Below are 8,329 nucleotides of genomic sequence, written 5' to 3' on the forward strand. Positions count from 1 at the left end.
CTCTGGCCCGTCTTCTGTGTCTATGAGCGAGGGCACTGTCTTTCTAGCTGCTGTGTTGCCTCTGGCAACCAAACAGCGGCTTGTATGTGTACAGCCTCATCAGCAGTCAGAAGTAGTCTTAGGGCGCGGGGCTGCTCTTTCACCCAGGGAACACACAGTGGAGTGGAACATGTGCATGCAACTCGATCCCTCAACACTGCAGCAATATCTCAACAGAACTGCAAAAGGTAGGAGGCCTGCCGAACGTTCTTGCATTTTCCAGGTCATCCTTGGAGCTGCGGCTTGCAACCAGATACTCTTCTCCATCACAAGACTGTACACCTATTTAACAGCACAGCAAGGTAGGTGTCAGAGACCGTGCTCTGGCAGCTGAGCCATATCCTCTCATCTCCCTTGACATTCCTCACATAGGCGAAACCGATGCACTACCAATGCTTGTTAGTTTATTTGTCACTGTCAACACTCTCCATGACCAAGCAAGTCAACGCCGTCTCGTCCTCCTGCTTCAATACCCTCCGCATTCTCCGCAAGATCTACAGGTGGATCCCCACCGAAACAACAAGAACGGTCACCCAGGCCCTCGCCAGCAGCAGGTTGGACTACGGAAACGCCCTCTACGCAGGAGCCTCGGCCAAAATCCTGAAACGACTACAACGCATACAGAAAGCCTCTGCACGCTTGATCCTCGACATCCCCCGCCGCAGCCACATCACAGCCCACCTGAGAGACCTACACTGGCTTCCCGTCAACAAGAGGATCACCTTCAAGCTCCTCACCCACGCACACAAGGCACTCCACAACACCATACCAGCATACCTCAACAGACGACTCACCTTCTACAGCCCCAACCGCCAGCTCCGCTCCGCCGACCTTGCTCTCGCCACCGTCCCCTGCATCCAAAGAGCGACCTCCGGCAGCAGATCATTCTCCCACCTCGCCGCCAAGACCTGGAACACCCTCCCCACCATCCTACGGCAGACCCAGGACCTACTAACCTTCAGGAGACTACTCAAGACCTGGCTATTCGAGCAGTAGCAGCATCCCTCCCCCCCAGCACCTTGAGACCCGCACAGGTGAGTAGTGCGCTTTACAAATGATTGATTGACTTCTCTGGCTAACTGTAACTCAAGTCCTGATGATGATCCTGCATTAGTTGTGGATCGAAACGTTGCCAACTCAAGTGCACAGATCTGTTAAGACATGATTAATTGTGAAATAGAGGCTGCTCACGATTGCTATAAATTGTGGTACATATATCACACAGTTCTTATCACTTTCACCTGAGCACCGAGCATGTTTTGTACTCCACTATCACTTACTGTACATACACCTTGTTCTGTAATTTCTTGATTATTAAAACATTGTTTTACAACAGATTTTCTCTCCATTAGTGATTGAATTCCTATGTTCTTAGGGTCCCTTGTTGATTTAAAATGTCCTCAGGACACCGGGATGAATGACCTCAACCACCACAGTTGTGCCCAGTAGCCCATGCTCCCCCCAAATAGGGAGAAAGAAACTGGAGGAGAAGAAGACTGAGGTTGGTACACTCACTGCCCATTCATCAAAATGGAAGATCTCGGATAGCTGTCTGGGATGCCACAGCCACCACCCACGTAGATTTTGGATCCGAGTGGTAGTATGCATGCATTCCTGCTGATTGGAAATAGTGAACTCACTAAAGGCCTCGTCTGAACAATTAGCAGTACCCTGGGTAAAGGAGTTACTGTCCATTATATGTCCATTACATGCCTCCACCCCCCCAAAACAGTAGAGGAGATTGTTGAAAGAATACACCATTTCCAAGATAATTCAAATCCCTTTATTGAATCCACCACAGGGTCAGTACAGTCAGTCCAGCCATAACTCTCCTGTCTTCTTGTTGCCAAATGACCATCACATTCCATACTTGGTGATGTACCCAAAGCTCCATAGCATTACACCAACTTAACGTGCCAGCTCCCACAGGTGAAAGCAGGCCATAACAGAGATCAGGCTCCTCGGGAAGAGAGAAGTAAATGAATCAGACATGCATGTGATTTACTTATGTCTGCCCAAGGACCTCAGGACTGGTTGAGTAGAGGGTCCCCCTCATTCCATCCTCAAGAATGAGAAGAAGAGGGAAGATGCTTCCTCCAGGAATCACCCACCAGCAGCTTGGGATGGGCAAGTGCCTACTCCTCCAATGTTTGGCATTCTCTTTCAATCTTGTACTGCCATAGAGGGTTGTCCCAGACAGGGTATTCCTCAGGGGGGCACCTGACAAAAGGTATTCTCTCACATTGTCTCTCTGAACCAGCCTCCCTCAGTCTCCTAGAACATTTTGTGGCAGGTAGGCTTTAGACACTTCCACTCAGCCATCTGGTGAATCACATGCTCCACCAGGCACATTGGCAGCCTGGCACTGTCCATCAGACCTACACGACGTTTGTTACTTAGAAGAGGGATTGCCCCGAGACTACAGCTACGGATCTTTCTTACAAATTCCAGCATTTTGCTATAATATATCAGCCTGAAGACTAATGTACCGTACAAAGTCCATAAGAAGTTGTTTATTCAACTTCTGTTTAACTGAGAAGTCTTGAGAAAGCCCTGGTCCTACTGACCACATAGGGCAAAACACGTGTCGGCTGTTGTACCACTCACAGTAAATTGATTCGCTGGAATAAAAGGATGTAACCAATAAAGAACCTTCTTAAGACAACCTAAGACAACTGTCTTCCTACAAAAATACTTCAGAACTACAAAGGATATCTTCAGAAATATCTCAATACTAGCAGTAACTCAAGAGGAGTACTTGCTCAATCTGTTGTTGTTTTGTCAACTAACAAGGCTGGAAAGTTCCAGTGCCTCAAGCCAATCTCTTCCACCCGCAAAAAGTAGATAGAGGCAATACCATCGAGGACCAGGGCCCCTGGACCTTCAGTGTATTGATGGACACTTTTGCTAGGGAATACCTGGTGATTATTTCCACCTAGACTAGGCTTTTAGCAAAAACTACCACCTAGAATGGTCTTTGGAATAAAGATGCACCCAGTTCCATTCATCCTTTGATCACTACATACATAAATGTGATCTAGTCACTGCTTTGGTTATTCATAATTTTGTAGGGAGAAACCCTATACCGGGTGGGCATGAAAGGGAGTAGATCTGACACAGTGATAAACAGAATATGACTACAGGGAGTTTTGCAGGTCGTTTAAATCTGTGGGGCAGGAGGACTGGATTCTACAAGGACTTGAGATCTACAAATCTTAAAACGTGTCACTTTTTCAAAAGGGGAACAGTAGTTTCTTTTATGAGAAATGGGAGAGTATATAATTAATTGTTTACAAAAACTGCAGAGAGCAGCTACTTCTGTTCCTGCATGGGCAGGGGTGTAACACAGTCCTCTGCAGCCCCTGCAGTGCAGGGGGCCCCAACCCCATCATCACATTCTGTGGGGTGGGAGCATCATCTTCGTTTTATGCCACTGTGGGGATTTTACAATGTATTCCCCTTGATATTTGTGGTATCTTCCTATCTACGTGTTTTTAATCTCTTCCCTCCCCCACCTTCCCTACTAGTTAGTGGTTTTGCCAGGGAACCTATTGTCATAGGGCTCTGATGATGTATTTGGAATGTTAGTGCCAGAGCATTCTAACTCGAGCTCCCCTGAGGCACTGAAGGGTGACAGCTGATGAACAGTGAGCTGTGGCTGAGGTGTATCCTGAAGTACCAGAGTGAAGCTGTTTACTGCATCCCAGTGGCTCCTGTGTACTTCAATACATTGATTTAACACTGGCGACAGAAAATGGGATCTGGAGCATGCTACAGGGAGACTTACAGAAGAGGAACACCTCAACACGTGCCCTGAACTGCCTACTGAAAACACATGACTTCCACAGTTGTGGTCTACAAGAAGAAGGGAAACTATAGTGATCTTTCAATAGGAACAATTACCCTGCCAAGCTTAGGCAGCATTATTGTACTTTCCCCAGCCTAAAATTTTTTTTTCACTGTCAGCTGTTTCCTCCTTCATTCCAGATCTAGTGCGGAGTAGAGAAGAAGAGTGCAGGGTGGGGGAAGGTACTGCTGTACCTGCTCCTGGTGTGCATTTGGTGGTAGTGGGAGTAAAACATTAGCCCTTACTAGTACCTCTTTCAGAGCACACGTGCTAGGAAGTAAAGCATCATAATCTTTTTTGATCATGTGCCTTTTTTGATCATGTGCACAGAAGGGTTTCCTCAGTTTCTCATCAAGAAGAGAAGGGGGTATTGTCCAACAGCTTGTGCCAAGCATCACATTAAACAAAAAAAGAAACTGGTGTATTGTCCACGTATTTCAAAGTGCATACTAGATGCCCTACTTCAGGGCATTGTGGCAAATTACTGAGAGGAATGCCAAGCTGCAGCGCGTCACCACTCTGATCTGAGGTGGGAAATTCCTAATGCTCGTGATGTCCTCACCTGGCCAGCTCTCGGTGTGAGGCACGACTACATGCAAAGTAGTTCAAAATTAGACAAGGGTGTCTTACCGGAGCACTGGCAAGCAACTGCTTTTTTGCCTATCAGAGCAGTGTGTGGAGATCTTGAGTAGCAATTGGACTTCCGTGGAGCCTCCTCAGAAAGATTCCTGCTGCGAAGACAAAGTAATCAGCCTGACACAATTTCCAAGAGATCGTCCCGGCAGCAATAGAGCACATTGCCTGTGGTACAGCGCCACCTACTTAACCTCTTCATGTGTACTATTTTCTTACATGTTTAAAGATAACAAAATACCAGAATATTCTTTTTTGTTGCTTTTCAAACTATACTAACCTACTTTCCATTGCAGGTTGCGGACAGTAATTGTACTTCATTCAAATAAGTTTATATTCTTAAGTTTAAGGGTATTGAAGCCATTAGAAGTTATATAAAGTAGAACTTACATTGAAAAAAAAAACAGATTTGCACTCACTATGCAGAATACGCCCCACCCTTCATGCTGTCTTCTGGTGAACCACCATTAAAATGGAACAAGTGGAAGAAAGTGTTCCAAATCTATGCAGTAGTATGTGGTCCAAATTTAGGGTTAGAAGGGAAGGTAGCTTTGCTACAGCACTATCTAGGAGCAGAGGGACAAGAGATATTGGAAAACGTACCTGACCTGGTTGTTAACGAGGCAAGAGGTCTCAATGAATATGAAATTAGTGTGGACACATATTTTTTACCCAAAATCAGCACTATAATGGAACGTTATCTCTTTGGGAAGAGGGGTCAGAAAGAAGGGGAGACAGTGGAAGAATGTGCATTAGATCTTAGAAAGTTGGCTTCTACATGACATTTTGGGGCAACATGTGAAGAGCGCATTAGAGATACATTTTTACTCACATGCAAAATTCAGAAAATAAGAGAAGAATTGTGGTTAAAAGATGATCCACCACTAGGGGAGATGTTAATAGTAGCCAAACAAGTTGAGCATATGATACATTGTGTGAAAGAAATAAAGAAGATAGTGAGGAAAAGACAAAAGTGAGTGAAATCCCAAAAAATGTGAATGAGGTACTTGCTACAGGTATGGAAAGGTAGGGCACATGGCCAACAACAAGGATTTTCCAGCATTAAAAGTAATGTGCACTAAGTGTTTGAAAGAATGCCATTTCCGGATTTGCTGCAGAAGTGATCAACATAGCAGAAGATATCCCAAAGATGGTGTAACACAAGTGTGTGATGAGATCATCCTACAGATTAAGGGAGGGGTTCCAAGTAAACCTAAATATATGATAAACATTGAGGGCAACCTGTTGAAGCTATGTTTGATTCATGTTCAAAGTTGACAATAATTGCTGAGAGTATGTTTGTGAAAATGTTTACAGGACAGAAAAAGATGTATAAAATAGACATTAAACCAGGAGGGTATGGTGGGCATCCCATACAGATGTTGGGGTACTTTTGGGGAATCATAGTTTATAAGGGCAGATGCACAGTCACCAAACTGTTCGTTTCACATAAAGGGGACAATATCCTGGGATGGCTGGCACAAAAGGAGTATGGGATATACCTTGACCCAAACAAAGATCCCCAAATACTTATCCAGAGTAGAGACAAAACACTTCTGAGTGTAGAAAATGAATTCCCTGAGGTTTTTACAGAGCAGCTAGGATGTTTAAGACAATATGTTCATGAGATTAGGCTGAGGGAAACCGCTCGACCTGTATCAGCCAAGGTGAGGAGTTTACCCTTATCCATGCAGGAAGGAGTTAGAAAAGAATTGGAGAGACTGTGAAGCCTATGCATAAAACTTAGAGCATTGAACAAGAAGGTGGTGGTAGATAAGTTTCCATTACCCAACATCACAGTGATGATGACCAAGGTAGCAGGAACAAAGGTATTTCCAACGTTGGACCTAACATTGGCATACTACCTGGTCAGACTACATACTGAGTCCCAAGAACTTACAGTGTTTGTAACTCCCATAGGGGCCTACAAGTTCAAACTAATGCCATTTGCACTTGTGTTGGTGGCCGCTGTGTTCCAAAGAATAATAAGCAGCATGCTCCAAGGGATCACAGGGGTATTCTGCTACCTGCACAATGTGTTAATATTTAGGGACAACAAGAAACAACGTGACAACGGAATCAAACAAGTATTGAGCGGGTCAGTAAACAGGGCCTTACCGTAAGAAGTGAGAAATGCAAAATTGGTTGCCAGGCAATAGACTGCTTGGGACACAAAATAACAGCGGGAGGTATAGTGCCCAAGGCTGAACTTAGCGACTTAATTGTGAAGCTAGCAACCCCTAAGACTGAAGAAGAAGTTAAGTCCGTTCTAGGAATGCTAGAATTATACAGCAAGTTTGTTCACAATTTTGCAAGATGGACACACCACATCTGTGCCTTATTAAAAAATGGGGTATAATTTGATTGGTGTGAGAAGTCTCAGGCAGAATTTGAGGACACCAAGGCCGCGTTTGCTTCAGCTTCCACTCTTAATGCGTTTGTATCAGGCAGACAATCTATAACAACAACAGATGCCAGTTCAAAGGGCCTTGGGGCAGTAATGGTACAAATAGGTCAGAAAGGTGAGGAGACCATTGCTTTTACATCTTGATCTCTGAAACAAGCTGAAAATAACTATTCAGTGATCAAGAAGGAGGCACTTGCTGTATACTGGGCAGTCAATAAATTCAGAAATCTCCTTTGGGGGACAAGATTCTCCGTGAGGACTGACCACAAGCCTCCCGCAGAAATATTTACTAATAAAGGGGTAGATTCCATCTCAAGTAGAATCAGGAGGTGGGACTTCGCAAAGTCCCTCTTGCCACAGATTGGGGGGCTATGGTGTTAGAATTGCAGAAATCAGCTACACCCGCAGCAGACACGCAAGAGGAGGCAGAGGGTGCTTCAACGCCAAGAGGGCTCTCCACATCCGCTAACGCGTCGTCATAATGGGGACTGGCTTACACAATCCTTACACGCCACGTAGAAACAAGGTATCTTCATGCACTCCACAAGCAGTTATTTAGCCGTAGCTACATTTTCGGACCTTGGGTCACTGGCAGTTACCCCTTTCCCCAATTCAGGTTATTTTGTCCTCATTATGTTGCATCCTCCACCCATCGTTCATTACTACTCATCGTCACGCGTAGTATGGCATCACAATACACAGTGATGTGGTTATACATTCAATCACACTTCTTCTCAAGGGTTCTGGCATTGTGGACAATCCAACTACACCACATCTGACACAGTGCACCCACGCTACTGCGGCTAATACCATGCCTTTGTTTTGCTGCAGTATTCTTACCGGGCAATTGTGGCCATTTGACTATTGTTGTGCTGAACTGTTAAAAATAAAAAATTTAAACAAAAAAAAGTAGAATCAGGAGTTGGGTGATTAGCCTTTAAAAATATACGATTGGGGTGGAATATGTCCCAGGAGTGAGAAACCGTGTGGCAGATTGCCTCTCTTACCTAGTTGAGAACCGGGGAGAAGAGGAAGTGAATGTTACTTCACAGGAAGAAGAAGATCTTGACTCCCAACTGGAAGGAGTATGTGTAGTCACTCAAGAGGCAGTAGAGAAGACACAGTGGAAGGAAGAATTGGTTTTAGACATATGTTACAGCGAGTATGCAGTAACACAAAAGAGAGGTGGACAGGCCAGGAAAGACATGATAAGCAACTCAAACCATATTGGATGGTAAGAGAGGATCTGTTCATAGTGGATGGGTGTCTCTTCAGGGGCACTAAGCTAATCCCTCTTAAATCTTTGAAAGACAAACTGGTCGATCTGGCCCTTGAATGCCATTTGGGGATCACCAAGACAAAGCAGAGACTACGTTTAGACTTTTGGTGGACTAACATGGATT

General features: G+C 44.8%; 1 protein-coding gene across 1 annotated transcript in view; it reads left to right on the top strand.

Moving 5' to 3' along the window:
• The window catches only part of LOC146812810 (alpha-2-macroglobulin-like protein 1), a 630,734-nt gene that overhangs the window by 479,335 nt on the left and 143,070 nt on the right, over nt 1–8,329 (top strand). The gene's annotated exons all lie outside the window — the stretch shown is intronic.

Source organism: Triturus cristatus, chromosome 7 (assembly GCF_964204655.1).
Source record: "Triturus cristatus chromosome 7, aTriCri1.1, whole genome shotgun sequence".
In the NCBI taxonomy this organism is placed as follows: Eukaryota; Metazoa; Chordata; class Amphibia; order Caudata; family Salamandridae; genus Triturus; species Triturus cristatus.